General features: G+C 36.9%; 1 protein-coding gene and 1 pseudogene across 26 annotated transcripts in view; both read right to left on the reverse strand.

Annotated features, from left to right (window-relative positions):
• Window positions 1–16,678, reverse strand: part of Nrxn1 (neurexin 1) — a 1,203,268-nt gene that overhangs the window by 846,062 nt on the left and 340,528 nt on the right. The window lies entirely within an intron of this gene.
• On the reverse strand, window positions 9,022–9,726 carry LOC129687151 (glutathione peroxidase 2-like; annotated as a pseudogene).

Genomic DNA, 16,678 nt, shown 5'->3' on the forward strand with positions numbered 1-16,678 from the left:
ATATAATATAATATAATATAATATAATATAATATAATATAATATAATTAATATAATATAATATGTAATATCCTATTATATAACATATACATACATATATATAAATATAATATGTATTTATATTATAATTAATTAATTTATTACAATTTATTTAGTTTGTATCCTGGCTGTAGCACCCTCCCTTTTCTCCTTCCAGTCCCACCCACCCTCCTTTTTCTCTCCCTATGCCCCTCCCCTAGTGCACTGATAGGGGAGGTCCTCCTCCCCTTCTTTCTGACCCTAGCCTATCAGGTCTCATCAAGGCTGCCTGCATCATCTTCCTCCATGCCCTGGCCTAGCAAGGCTGCACCCCCCAGGGGTTGGTGATTAAAGAGCTTGCCACTGAATTCATGGCAGAGACAGTTCCTGTTCCCCTTGCTAGGGAACCCACATGGAAACTGAGCAGCCATTGGGCTTCCTCTGAGCCAGGGTTCTAGGTCCTTTCAATGCATGGTCTTTGGTTGGAGTATCAGTCTCTGCAGGATCCCCTGGACCCAGGTTGTTTGGACTCTGCTCATGGAAGTGTCTTCATCCCTGATCTCAAGCTGTACTACAGAGGAACTGTAATAAAAATGGCACAGAACTGGCATAGAAACAGACTGGTGATCAATGGGATGGAATTGAAGACCCAGAAATAAACTTACATACCTACGGAAACTTGATTTTTGACAAAAAAAAAAAAAAAAAATCAAAACCATACAATGAAAAAGAGATGGCCATCTTCAATCAATGGCCTTCTTCATTCTTAAGGGACATTTATAAACTTCCTTTTGAAAAATTTATTTTTCACTGTGTCACTAATCTTCAAAATCCATTTGCACAAATAAGCAGTATGTGTGGTCTCTCTCTCCTAACTAGAGACACAATATACTAATTCAACAACCCCTCTGAGATATTTAACTCCTAACATGCCTATTTACCACCTAGAATGCAGTAGAGAAGGCAACTAAAGAAATAATCATGGAAATATGTAGAAGCTTTTACCTATTGGCTTGGCAAGTAAGTACTTTGTTAATGACAAAGGCATTTTGCTTTACACATGGTATTGACTAACTTTTGGGGAAAACTTGAGAATAATTAGATAATTAGAGATTCCTTGGTTACTTAAAAAATGAACTGTCAAAAAATTTTGCTCAGGATGGACATTTATTTTAACAATTTTCACAGACAATGAAGTTTTAGTAGTAGAATCATATGACCCATTAAAAACAGAGAGTTCATTCACTTTCATGTTTGATTCTGTTTAATCAAATCTATAAATTTGAATGAAATCATTAAAAATATTATGGTAAGAGGGAATGCTACAATGTTGTTTTCATCTTTAATCTCCACGTGATAATAGATATAAATTCAAGTGTTATTGGCATGAAAAGATATAATGGATTTACATATTGTTCTCTGAGAAATAAGGGAAACACTTCCATGTCAGGTTTTACCTACTGTTCTTCATTGTTTAATGCTCAACTTTCACATTTTCTTGCTTTATAAAATTTAAACAACCATGAGGAACTAGTAGCCAATTTCTTATAATGCTAAATTTAAATGAATTTGGATATGGTTTATTTAAGAAGGTTTAAATGGGAATCTACATTTTCTGTTTGATATATTCAGCGGTCTCTAATGCTTGGTCATAACTCTTTCACATCATTGTTTGAATATTTTCTGAGGAAGGGAAAATAAGAATGTACGTATTAGCTTGGTTTAACTTTGATCTGTCTTGCTGGCTTTCATCACCCCTGGAAGAAAGTACATTTCACACCTAAGCTGTTTCAGTGTGGGATGATAAGTGATGACCGTCACACAGATTTTCACAGCTGTACAAAAGACATCCAGGTGCACCTGTCTTTTGAATCAGAAGCCAGTTAGCCCCTCTCACATTTACAAAATTACTTTTGGGAAAGTCAGACCTGGATGACTTCCAAGCTAGTTAAAAATAATTCTGGAAGAAAAGTGCAGTGCTGGTTCTTGGCGAGAGAAACATGAGTAATGTTAACTGCAGGAGATTCTTTTGAGACGTTTCAGATACCAATTTCTACTTCCAAATTTCTTGCAGAAGTTATCTTGTACTTTCAGCTTTCTTCTGATAAACATATTGAAAATGCCGTCAAACAGCTTTTTATCATTTCAAAACCTGAGCTCAAATTTAATCCTGCTGCCCTGATGGAGCCCAGGAAGCTGCAAGGGCATTTTCATTCTATCTAGACCTGACTGCAGAACTCTTCTCCATTCTTCACCACTCTGACAGCACCATTCATTTAGAAGAATGTGATCGATCCAGGAGCTAGTGGCAATGAACTCTGGGTAATCATACAGAAAAGAATACCCTATCTCCTTGAAAAACAGATCCTTTTCATTCCTTGCCTAGGAATGAAAGTATAATGTATAAAGTATCTCATCATTTGGATTTTAGATCCTAAATGTCTTTCATGTAGTTATTACAATGACTGAGTTAAATCTCAACAGTCACCTAGAGTTGCACAATCTCTAGCCAACATGATAAAAGTTGAAAACAGAAAACTAAAATTTTTTATCTTTATTTTTTGTAAGGATTACAAATATCATATTGAAGCATTCGGTTAGAACTATACGACTTCTATGAGGCACAGCTTGGAATTTTCTTTTCCACCTAAGTGTCCTTGATTTTTGTTTATCTCGTTATTAGGAAAAGGACTTGAGGTTTCACATAACAGTCTTTGTTATGAGGATAGAGGATGTACCCACTTGGTTAAAAGGCTTCAGTTTTAGGAAGTGTACCAACTTATAGATATGGTCCTCCTTTTTCATATGTGTTTATGAGACATAGACTCTGGAGAGCTTTACAATATGGAACAAGAGGTAGGGTGACACAGTGTAGAGAAAAAATATATACAATGAATCTTGACAAAACCATGGAGGGAACATTTAGCACAGAGCAAGTTTGGCATCTTCATTAGAGCTATAAATTGGGCTTCACTGTAGATACTGTCCTTCATTAAGGTACAAAGAAACCTATCAGACAACAAATCCTTTGGTAAATTCTAAGAATATTGGTCATTTATTCCTGTTTTTGTTTGTTTGTATTTTTTTGAACTAGGCTTTAGTGTGACCTCTGGAGATGGATAGGAGAATGTACCTGCATGTGACACCAGTTTCTATATCAAGGGACTATATGGTCATTTCTGTGAAAACAAAAGGAAAAGCTTGTTATTGGTATGTAACATGTGACACACACACACACATATATCATGGATATATATGTATGTGTATGTATATCTGTTTGTGAATTTGCTCAACAAATATTTAGTAAGTACCTACCATATGCTTGTTTGCATTAAGATGGCAATTTTCCTTATATACGGTCTTTGTTTTTATGGAAATTATCTTCTAGAAATAAAAGAATATATGAAATACACAAATACCTAAACTCTCTATAATTCTAGTAATTAAAATGAAGCAGAAGTATGCATGTGATGAGAGATTACAGTGAAGGATCTTATTCATTCCAAAGCATTAGGAAAGGCTTTTCAAAACAAAAGACCTGTGTGTCAGGTTAACCACATAAAGTGGAACAAGTTTGTGATCAGATGCCACTAACACAGAATAACAGATACAGATGTGATCTGGTTTTCCTCTCAGTAACCTGGAGGAATAAATCAGGAAGACTGAGAGGAATATGAAAGCATCCAACATCTTTCTTTGTCTAGTACTTTTATTATGAATTCATCTTGATAGATTCTGAGGCACAATAAGCAGAGAAATATTGTGCTGCATTAGGAAAATAAGTATGCATTGCTTCACGTTTAAAAATGTTAGTGTTTAGTTTGTGTTAAGTTATTTAAACATTGCTAAAATACTAAAGTGGAAACCACTTGCCATGGTGGATAATCCCTTATGACTATATAATTATCAAAATCTTGCCTAGAGGGGGCTCTTTACTGAATCAGCTCTCTAGCATTCTCTTTGTAGGAAACATACTTGGAGTATGTATTATATCAACTCCAAGTATGTTTCCTAGTATGTGTGTGTGTGTGTGTGTGTGTGTGTATATATATATATATATATATATATATATATATATATAATACATATATCATATACAATTTACTTTTAATGGTCAATGGTGAAAAACTTCCTGAGGACATAGAATTATTAAGTAGAATACATTCTCTAGAGCAAGCACAAAGACTAAACAAGATAGAGATGCTTCTAGAGACATAATGGAGGGAGGATTTATGTGAGCTGAAAAAGGTGATTGCTTTCAACTTAAAATAATAGGTGTCTTACTTAGGGTTTTTATTGCTGTAATGAAATATTATAATCAAAAAACAATTTGAGAAAGTAAGGGTTTACTTCACTTACAGTTCCATATCTCTGGAACTGGGCTGGGCCTTTCTGCTTCAATTATTAATTGAGAAAATGCTCTATTGGCTTGTCTGCAGCTCAGTCTTAGGGAGTGAAGCATTTTCTTAATTGAGTTTCTCTCCCCTTATATGACTTTAGCTTGTGTCAAGTTGACATAAACTATACAGCACCATGGGTAAGCAGAGATGATTGAAGGAGCTTCTGGCTTGTGTTATCAGGAAGTAATCCACATTCCATTCATATGCCAGGGAAGAACCTCTTCAACAGACAATAGACACTTATTCTCAGAAGTATCTCTCTGCTAGTCACCAGTGGGCCTTGATGGATTAGCTAAATTCACCATGAAGACATTTAGAAACTCTCATTTTGCTTCTATAATGCATCCACTCTGGATCACCACAGAGTACTTCTATTTCTCCACTTATAAGTTCATACACCTAGAAATGCCACCGAGCATGTCCATGCAGGCACACACACTCTGCATACAGAGAGCTCTGTGCATATTATTCTTGCTTCTTGAGTTTGCTGTTTGTCAGCATCAATAACTGTCAGCACCCTATTAGATATCATTAAAACTGTCAGCACCCCATTAGATATCATTAAAACTCTAAACTTTCAATAGTTTCTTTTTTTTGGATAAGATTCAAGGATTTCAATTAATGTCAAACTGACATTTTTATCCAAAATGTTCTCTTATCATCTTTAAACAAGTTATGAACAAACATTAAAAAGCATCAAAAACAAATTGACTCTAACATTTTAGCATATATTTATTAAAAACGTATATTTAATTCTTTGTAGTTGAATGAGTAGGTAGGGCCAAGATGATAAGCATCTAGTTTGAATTTTTCTATTTGCTTCTGTGCTACGAGGGAAACAGAAAAAATAATTATTTGGTTTTAGACTTTCAAATAAATTTTATTTGGGGTATCCAACTTCTTAATGTTTGTAATGATAGTTAACATTGGTTAATTACAAGCAAGTGAAGGAAAAAAATGGCAACCTATGCCCATGAGGATTATTTAATGGAAGAGATGGTCCAGGAGGATGTTGAGATGATGAAGCAAATGACAATAAAAAATAATTTAGAACAGAAACTTCCCCATATAGAAGGCATTGTCTCAACTATCCAAGGAAGCAAGTACCACCTTCTTAAGGGAATGTGTAATGAGTCTTTGGATTTCCTTTTGAAAGTACATTACCACCATAGACCACTCCAGAGAGGTTGTTTATGCCCTAAGAATCTCAATGTACAGTCCTCTGTGTGATTCTGAAACTACTGAGCCTCACTCCTTGCTGACTGGAATGTGTCTTTCAAATGCACTTGTAAGAAACAAATGTAGTGGTGTTGGGCAGTGGAGGTCCTTTGGAGGTTATTAAAGTAATTAAAAGCTCATTAATGAATGGCGTAATGGTACTACAGAAATAGTTTGCAATGGGGATGGGAAAAAGCTCAGTAAAATCTTGCAAATTTGTACTATTTTTCATATCCCATTTAAACCACAGTTTAAGTGAACAAAAGGGGTCTCTAGTTTATCAAATTTATTAAACAAAACAACTCTTTTTGTCAAGCCGTCGTTTACAAGAGTCAGCTGATGCAGATTCTGGTCACCTAGTGGTCAGTCGCTCAGGAAGTCAAAGGTTTCTGATTAAAGTTGGGTGTACCAGGCTTCTTGTGTCCTCACATAGCCTTCCTTGGCGTTTACAGAACATTTTGCTATAACATCTCCTTTGATACTTCCAACAATGCTAATAAATTACATAGAATATATGACATCACAACCGGATTCCCACTTTGGTTCTCAGTTCAGAGACATCATTCTCTTAAACCTTTAAGAATCACAAGCAGGATTTAACTGAGCTGTTTGCTGCCCTGTGAGCTTGCTTTCTTTGTTTCCCCATATAGTCTTTTGACTGCAACTTTCATTCCAGGGGTCCAGCCTACCAGCAAAAGATGACATTAATAAAGTACCTGGAGAAAATGTCTTGACACTATTTTTCTCTAGGAAAATGTGTAATTACAGAAAAATTATCCCCCAATTATTCCAATTTAAATATTTCATTTCATGAAGATTGTATCTTTTACACATTTTGTTTTCAAGTTTAAAAGTGTAGTTTAATGCCTTTGGGCTTTAGATATATGATAGTTATGTTGAAATTAAAGTATTACAGTTAGAGTGGCTAACCCAGCCTTTAGAACAATTTGGTAACAAACTTCTTCTAATGAAATGTCTTTACAAAGGACAAAATAATTTGATCAGAAACCTTGGCCAAAACGGTTTTATGGACTCAACAGAGCCCGGAACTAAGCTAGTAGTCTCACAGTTTGCTTCTCTGTAGCCCTGATAAGACCAGGACTACAAGCAAATGAGGGAGAGAAGGGCTTATTTTGTTACAACTCTCAGGTCGCAGCCCATCACTGAGGGAAATCAGGGTGAGAACTGAAAACAAAATCCTGAAGGCAGAAACTGAAACACAGCCTAAAGCAGGCTGATGGCTTCTCGTGGCTGGCTCACCCTGCTTTCTTCTATCACCCAGGATTACTTGCTCAGACAAAGTACCACCTACACTGGGCTGGACCCTTCCATAACAATCAAATCGGCAGTTTGATGGAGGCAATTCCTCAGTTGAGGCTCTCTCCTTCCAAATGACTCCAGATTATGTTAAATTGCCAGATGTAACCAGCATACACAGATACCACATGTGAGGGTTACTAAAGCCCCTATCTTGATCCTGAATTAAAGTCAGTGTAGAGACGGAAAATAATCACTTCATATATGTGTAATGAGACATTGATTAAATTTGTTAGGTATGTGTCTGTGTCTGTGTGTGTATGTGTTAAAAATATTTCACAAAGAAATGCAGAGAGGTTACTTTATCAGTAATCAACAGTGCCATTTGCCCAAACACATAACATCACATGTAAATTTTTTAAAATTTGGTCTATTCATGAGCATTTTTTAACTAGATGTGTTTATAATTTAGCCAAAATAAAAAATGGTGATACTTGCAAAGAGTATAAGAGAAATATAATACAGTTATTATAACCCAGAGATACATTTAAATGTGGCTGCTTTTTCATGTACCTTCACATCCTAAGCAATGATAATTTAATTATCAAAGAATTAAAAAGATAAACAAGATTTATATCTCATAATAGGCATTTAGCTTTTCCCATAAAAATTATGAGCAATTTAGTAAAACACTGAGAATGTTCAGGGGAGAGTCTATAAAGAGTACTATGGATTGGCATCTGTCTTTCAGAGCCCTATCTGTTACCATTTCCATTGACTAAATAAAATTTAGTCAAGGTTAACCAATTCTGTTCTATTATCATGGATGGGTCCCTTGGCTACATAATTTTTACTTTAATGCTCCTGGAAATTGCAAGAAGCCAAATGAAAGCTTTCACATACTGCCAGAGGGAAGAGGGAAAGCACCATCATTCATTCTAACATATTATGGGAAATTTGTCTCTTTTCAGTGCCGTCGCCTCTTAAGTAATCCTTATGACCTCTAGAGCTCAGCATTTTGCTTGATGCCCCTCCAACATAGAGGCCATGGCAATTTTTATCACTATAATACAAGCTAAATTTTACTATCAAATATCAGCTGGGATGAAGCTCCTGGAAACTCCTCAGAACGTATTCTGTTTGTCCATTTCACTGACCTCAAAACCAATACAATGCCCTGGCAATTAACTGAGCCAATACATGAACCTGTGGGAGACATTTCACAGTCAACGAGGAACAACTAGTCTCCACATATCATTGAAATATTATAACTCGGTTGGAAAAGTTTAAACATTCTATTAAAATTTAAAAGATATGCAAAGTAACTATATCATGCCTAGAGAAATTTAAGTTAAATCTATATGATGAATATTGCTAAAAACAAAAAAAATTCAAGTAAACCACTATTCTGTTAATGACGACACAGAATAGTGAATATATAATTAACGATCCCTTTCATTCCCAGTGTGATTGCACTTTCATCCATGAAACACTAGTGCACTTCTTAACGCTGAATGAAAATGTCATGTTTCTGTCACATGATCAGAATCAACCAGTCTTCAGATAGCTAAGGTGGATGGTGAGGTTAATATACCATTCAGTTCATACCTGTGTTCACATCTATATTAAGATACCTAGTTTCGTGAAGCTAAGCGTCAACTCTGGGAACCTCATATTTTACTATATGTGATTATAGTCAGAATGTCCCTCACAGGATTTCTGCAGATATCCACTATGAGATGAGAGAGAAAGTGATCTGCTAAGGAGAAACTATTTTTGAAAGCGTTATTATTGCCACATAAAAGTGCAACATCTATTTTTGGAAATTAAATAAATCTATAACTTTATTATATGGAAATATTTTAGGTCTGTGCAGTAACCTTCTGCTATAGTTCTATTCATCATAAGTGACCTCATCGACTCTTCACTTGTGCAATCTTATCTTTTGTTTTGGTCACATGTCCTCCCTTCTTTTTTATTTTTTCTCACACCTGCCTTTTATTGGACCCTAAAGCAGGCTGCCTTTGGGCCCTCCACAACTTCTCAGACATCTCCCATAAGGGTTTAGGAAGGTGCCATCATTCTGTGAAAGCCCAAAGTCTACTCCAGACCTAGTCCACATGGACTCCCTAAGAGTCTGAGGGAATTTGAACAGGCAGGCAGAGAAGGTAAGGTGCTTCAATGAAGGGGTTAATACCAAGGGAACACTTCAGTCCCCTAGTGTCTCCTGAGGGTACACTGAGTCCTGAGGAAGAATACTTGGGGACTGGAAATAGTGGGAAATCCCTTGCTGAGCAGCCCACATCTAGATGGCAACTGAGGAGACATTTGATGTCAGACTCGATGTTGATGGTTTTGAAGCGGCTGTAATGATGGAAGGGCTCCCTTTCTGGACCTATTAGGAATTTCTCAAAGTTCCAGGCCACAGGACTCCACGTGATGTACTTGTGATCAGAGAGGAGGGAGAACAGCTCATCAAAAGGGTAAGGCAACTTGTCTTTTAGGTAGGCAAACACAGGATGATTGTTTTTCCCATTGACCTCACACTTCTGGGTAAGAGTGAAGGTTGGCTGGTACCCACGCCCAGGGCAGACATACTTGAGGCTTTCAGGATCTCTTCATTCTGACAGTTCTCCTAATGTCCAAAGTGGTTGCAAGGGAAGCCTGGGAAAGCAACATTGCAACTCATTGATCTGGTTAAAGTCCTGGGTAGTTGTTCCTCAGAGAGATGGTACATTCTCAATCAGCACTGCTCTGCCTCAGAACACGTTGAAATCTATGTTCTCTCCATCTAGGCTGATGGCACTGTGGAAAGACTTGACAATGTAAGCCATGGTAAAGTGCAGAGTAAGCCCAGCTCTGGTGAGTGGTTGGGAGGAAAGAGTCCTCCCCTCTTCTAATGTCCATGAGAAACATCTCGTCCAATCTCTGTCCCTCATTCATGGTGCAGCATGACTACTACTTTGGTTATGTCCTCCTTTATCCATAGGCTTTGTATCTGCTGATCCCTTGTCTAACCCTATCATCGTATGGAATCGAAATGAGTTCTTGGTGTCGCCACTCACTTGACATTTACTACACTTACTTCCTCTGTCTGAATTACATTTTCAAATACTATATATATATCTTATCTCTGTCAATAGACAGCAAGATCTTTCAGTCTGGAGATTAGATATCAGATCTGTTAGCTCAGCACAGATAGGGAGGTACCCTCCAAACCCAGTTCCTCTGTTTTCATGATGATTAATGTAAATGAAAAAAATAAAAGTGTGCTCTAGTCCCTGTGACAGGGAAGTGATCGTAAAAATAGTACATTGCAAAGTTATCCTTTAGTTGACAATACTTGGCATGTCATTACAGTATACAGTGTGTAACAAAACAAATCCATGAAAAAGATTGATTTTGTTTTTATGTAAGTGTATATTTGCACAGGTGTTCACGTGTGCATGCTGCTGCCTGTGGAGGACATTAGAGGCACTCCCTGAAGTCGGAGTTAGAGGCGACTGTCAGCTGTTCACGTTGGTCCTGTGGACTGAACTCTGGTCCTCTACAAGAACAGCAAATGTTCCTCACTGTTAAGCCATCTCTTTAGTTCCTAAAAAGACACCGTGGCATTCAAATACGTCACAGATTAAAACCAAACATGTTTTTGTAACACAAAAGGAAACATGCCAACAGCTACAACCCATAGTACATTTTGAAGAAATATCCAAAAATCAATGATGGAAAAAAAGAGACTAAGTCATTTTCTAAACAATAATGAAAAACAGTAAGAATATTTTGTAAAAGATGAGTATAGTCCACAATTCAAATGAGAAATTATGGAACAAAAAGAAGCATAATTACTTAATGAAACAGGTAAACCCTATCAACTCATTAGCTATAACAGAGGATTTCTTTTATACTAGTAAACTAAATTAACTTGTATCATCTATCTATCTATCTATCTATCTATCTATCTATCTATCTACCTATCTATCTCCCACCTACAGTGAATCTGTCATCATCAATAATAGAAAAGATGGCTTATTGAGTATGGTACAATATTTTAAGTGCTAACAATTATTAGAATTTTTTAGTTTACAAACATAATGATGACTAACCATGTGATTTATTTTAATATTTTCAATAGTTGTGTTTAAGCTATGATAACTACATGATATTAATTTGACAATCAAGCAGTATTTCATAACCATCTTTGTGTCATTTGTTGGCAATGTAGTTTTCCTTTCTCTGTCATTGTTTCATTCATATAATGTTTTATAGTTAAATATTCAATACCTACCATGTGACAGATATTGTTTTCAACTCTAAGGATAGAGCAGTGAATAAGATAAAGTCAATTATTTAATACAATGTTTTTTAAAAAATATTTATTTATTATAATTTATTCACTTTGTATCACAGTTGAGGCCTCCTCCCTCCTTTCCTCCCAATCACACCCTCTCCCTTTTCTCCCCCTATGTCTCTCCCCTAGTCCACTGAAGGAGAAAGTCCTCCTCCCCTTCTGTCTGACCATAGCCTAGGTCTCATCGGTACTGGCTTAATGCAATATTCTTTGTGTTGCTTAGGTTATTTCACCATGTGCCAAACTAGATCACTAGTTTCCTGGAAGCTGATTCCTTCATTTGTTTCCTTACATACTCTATAGCTGTCATCATGGCAAGTACTTAATTTAAAATTGTTATTGGTATTCATCACACTTTTATTTATTTCATTTACATCAATCACCAAGAAAACAGAAGGATCATAGCTCAGTAGCTTCCCTAGCTATATTGAGCTAAAAAAAAAATCTGGCACATAATCTCCAAACTGACTAAACTTGATATCTATTGATAAGATAAGAGCTATACATATCATTTGAAAATGTAATTCTGCTAGAGAGGTGAGTGTAGAGACGTAGACAGGAGATGAGGCTCAGCAGGTAAAATTCTTGATGTGCATCATGAACACCTAAGTTCTGCCTCCTAGAACCTTTTCAAAGGTCAGAAGTGTGGGCCTATGCCTGTAACCCAGCGCTGGGGGTGGAAAGGAGACAGAAGTCCTAGGGTTTGCCAGATAAGTATAAATAAATAAATAAATAAGAGAGAGAGAGAGGAAGAGAGAGCTCCTGTCTCAAAGACCAAAAGTAAATTGGTAAATAAACAAGATAAAAAGGATAACAGCTGATATAATTTCTGGCCTCCACAAGTGCATATGTAGATATAAGCTCCCTCCAACATACAAGTTTGCATGAAAATGATATGTATTGAAATATATAATAAATCACTGAGTCAGTCACTGGGATTTTTCTTCTCTCTTCTTTCTTGAAAAAGTATGAGGATGCTGGGCACGGTGGCACACACCTTACTTGCAGCATCTGGGAGGCAGGTGCTCAGCTCTGTGAGTTTCAGGCCATTCAGAGCTACAAAATTAGGCCTTGTCACAATATGCAGATAAACACCCACCAAAAGTCTAGGAGCACTTATATAAAATACCTGTTATTTGGTTAAAGACTCAAAGGAAAGCTTAATATGTTGGTATTACCCACTTAGAACAGCTATATTTTGCCAGCACGTATTGAAACATAATTTAAAAAATGTCTAGGCCTGATTTCTGTTCTAGTTGGAATTTAACATGCATATTTGCAGCACAATGACAGTAAGTTATACTTCTGTTTTTAAAAGGCCAATGTCAAAAGCCTATCATCTTTCTGAAAGAATTGAATTATTTTTTAGAACTGATAACCCATTATATGTTGTTCTATTATTAAATTATTAATATGGTCTTATGTGTGTGTTCGGTCTTAATGAAGTGGATTATACATACATGTACAGAATATGTAAAGAGCCAGATTGAGGGTCATCCTCACCTCCCACCTTGCTTTAGATCAGGGTCCCGTGTTTTTCAGTGTATGTATGCCAGGCATCTGCCCTATGAGCTTCGAGGGATTCTATCTCTGCCTCCCACACCACCCACCGTAAGCACTGGGATTACAGATGTGCATTTCCCTCCCCAGCTTTTACATGTCTTCTGGAGATTTGAACACAGACCCCCATACATGTTTGTCAAGAGTTTTATGCATTAGTCACCTCTCCAGACCCACATATCTATTTCAGTGTCATCTCTCTTTCTCATCTCGTCACATGCCAGCTACATTAAAAAGGGTAGTTCCAACCATACAGTTAATTTGAACATTTGTTTGTTTTGAATCATCTGTAAGCAAACCAAACAGCCATGAGCCCTAAGGCGCTCTTCATCTCCATCAGTGTTTTTGTTTTGTGGTGTCTATTATAGATATAGAGAAGACAGGAACAAGAAACAGTAGTTTTTACTATACAAATACTTTTATTCTTACTCTATGAAAAGACTATAGTGTTCTTTTATGAGATGAAGATTTCCAGAGCAAGAAGAGCCCTGCTTAGCCACAACATGCTACTGGGCATTTATGAGCCACTCGTCTTAGTTTGCCAAGCACCTCCAACGATTTCAAAGACACTTGACACAGTGCCAATGATTCCCTTTGTATTTATGATTGAGGCTTTGTACTGATGACAATGAGAAAGTTTGGAGCAACACTCAAACAAGCCATAAACACTACGTGCTTCTTAGCTCTCCCTTTAGACTTCTTGCCTTTCAGGGCATCACTGAAGCCTGACCAATTAAGATAAATGTCTGCCAGTCCCTCTCCATAGCACAATGCTTTCATTCCTGCAGCTTTTAGGACTGATAAGTCAGTTGCCATCTTGAATCTGAGAGCAAAGACACTTGTTCAGATCTTGGGGATCTGCATTCTCTTCTTGTCTATTTTTATGCCTTAATAGATTTATCTTGGAGCAATCCCAAGATTTAATTCTTAAAAATAGGTATGAGTATGGAAAGTGTGACCCTGGCTTACTGCTAGATGATGGAGGTGTGATGAGAGTTCAGCCCCTTTACTGACCCTCTCAGCATAACCCTTAAACTCCATCAGAGTATGGGTGCCCAAAGAGCCACTCAGTTGTCTAGGGCAACAAATTGCAGACTTTCCACTAAGCAGGCTGAATAATCCACAGTGTTCTCCCATATGCCCATCCTTTTGTAAAATAAGCTTTATAACTGGCTCTGGGTAGAATAAGAACTACTTACTAACAGGATTACCAAGTATGTATTTCAAAAGTACATTCCTTGTCCTTCGGGAGTACATTCAGGTTCCTTTGGCATGTACTGACATTGAGTTGATGATGATTAAAAGAAGGGGAAACAAGAAAGCAGAGGCAGTCTTGTTTCTTCTCTTTAGCTTTTGTCAAATGGATGAGGACTACTTGAAGCCTCAGTCTTCTTTTTTTGTTTGTTTGTTTGTTTTGTTTTGTTTTGTTTTGATTTTTCGAGATAGGGTTTTGTTGTATAGCCTTGATTGTCCTGGAAATAGCTCTGTAGACCAGGGGTATGGAATTCACAGATCTTTCTGCCTCTCCCTCCAGAGAGCTGGAATTAAAGGCGTGTACCACCACAGCCCATATATTCCTTAATTTTAAGGAAACTAAGATGCTTGTCTTTACTGATTTTAAAAAATGATTTGGAAGTGTGAAGGGGATTTATGTAAAGGAGAAATAAAAGTTAAAATAGGTACATTATTTACTAACTGATTTATTGAGGCATTGTGTGATTTGTTTGTTTGTTTGTTTGTTTGTTTGAGACAGGGCCTTTTAATTAGCCCTGGCTGTCCTGTAACTTCGAAGATCAGGCTGGTCTTAAAGCTCACAGAGATCCACCTGCCTCTACCCCTGCCCAGTGCTTGGATTAAATGGGTACACAACCATGTTTAGTGTAGTTTGTATGACATTTTTATATGCCATTTTAACTTAATAAGCATAATTTTCTTCAGAAAGATTTAGTACAGACATTTTGTTTCCTATTTTTCAGATAGAGCATATTAGTACAGAGAATGTTAGATAGCTTATCTGAAGAGATGTGCATAGAAGATATGCATAGATGTGAATAGAAAAGCAGAGATTACAGTCCTAATGTAAAGCTTGAGAGGTGGTTAAGAATGTACACAGATCTTCTGAAAGGACACAGGCTCGGTTCCCAGCACACACTTTTCGTGGTTCACAGTCTGCTGCAAATCCAACTCTAATTCCAGGGAATAAGACACAGGTGTCTGTCTGACACAGGGGCACATGCCCCCACATAGACATATACATTCATACCCTCCTCCACACGCATACATCCCCCCACATACCCACACATGCACATCATGCCCACACACAGACACATAAAAACATACAGACACATACAGATAAATATACATTATAAATATACATTATTTAAAATAAAGTAAACCTTTTAAAAATAAAGATAATAAATAAAGATGAAACTAAATGTAATAAACACCAAAATTTATTGGTGGGAATTAAACTGGGATTTTTGCAGTTCAAGTCTCGGGAAATGCCCCTTTATAGGCACAGAAACTCTAAAAAGAGACAGCTGTCTGAGTCTTTGAGCCTGCAGTGTGTCTCCAGGCCTTTATATTGTTCTTCAAAAGGATGACAGCTACAAGGTAAAGACATACAGGTCTAATATTCCATAAGATACAGTCTTTAATCTTTGCTATATTGCATATCTTGTGGAGTCTATGTGTACATTAAAAGTAATTCTTAGGTTTATACACATATCTTGAATATGATTCTTTGTTGACTCCAGAGAGCATACCTCTTCTACCAAGAAGAATGAAATTCCTGTTTTCTTTGCCATGCTAGATGAATCTTGAAACTGTGAAAAAGAAAAATGAGTAAGAACCCCTTGAGATCTATAATTAGAAAAACTCTAGCATAGAAATGGGGCGCTGAGACAAAATTCAAAATAAGGCCTGAGATGACTAAGCTGGTAAAGATTCCAATGTGGATGAAGAGGGACTCCTGAGACCCCATCCCCAACAGAGTGGCAGTTCATAGTTACTGAGGGAGGGAGAGTTGCTGTTCTTTTGAAATGTGATAATAAATAGGTTGCTGATACCATAGTAGATGATTGCATACTGATCCATATTTGTTCATAACTAAGTGTACTCAGGAGTTATTTATAATAATGATTTTAACAAGAACTCAGGATGAAGATGGGTTGTGTGATTCCTGGGAAAGTTGAATAGAGGCAGTGGGGAGTGAATATAATAAAAAATACAAAGAAAGTTTCAGAGAAAAATAGATATTTCAAAGAATAAATTAAAGTTTTATTAAAAAACGATACCTTAGATAAGATATTGAAAGAAGTGACCACATTTACCAAGTATGTGCTTGAAAGACAGTTGGAAGGTGGCTCTCTGCTAGGTAGCCATTGCCAAAGGGTTGCCATAGAACTCTCTCTGCTTTGTTTTGGTCACAGTGCCATGTGTGCTTCTCATCTAAGGACAGTGTTTGGATGACAAGCTTAGAGCACTTCTGCCTTCTAAGCTACACTGCCAAGAACCTGTGGAAGAAGTTAATTATTTGTTACCGTTTGGAAAGCAAACATTATTTTAAGAAGAAAAAGAAGTAGCAGAGGAGGAGAAGAGGAGGGGAGGAAGAAGAAAGACAAGGAATCTCTGATTGCCTTTGGGCCATTTGATTAGTCAGTTTTCCAAATGTTACAAAATATCTAGCAAATTAAAGGAAGGCAGGTTTATTCTGGTTCACAGTTTGACAGTCTAGTTCATTGTGCAGGGAAGGGGAGTCATGGTAGAAGATGGGAGGTAGCTGGTCAGTGAGCAAAGGGAGATATACACTAACATCCAGCTTGCCTTCTCCCCTTATTCAGTCTAGGACGCCATCCCAAGGGATAGAACTACTCACA

Source organism: Psammomys obesus, unplaced genomic scaffold (assembly GCF_907164565.1).
Source record: "Psammomys obesus unplaced genomic scaffold, mPsaObe1.curated_primary_1811, whole genome shotgun sequence".
NCBI lineage: Eukaryota > Metazoa > Chordata > Mammalia > Rodentia > Muridae > Psammomys > Psammomys obesus.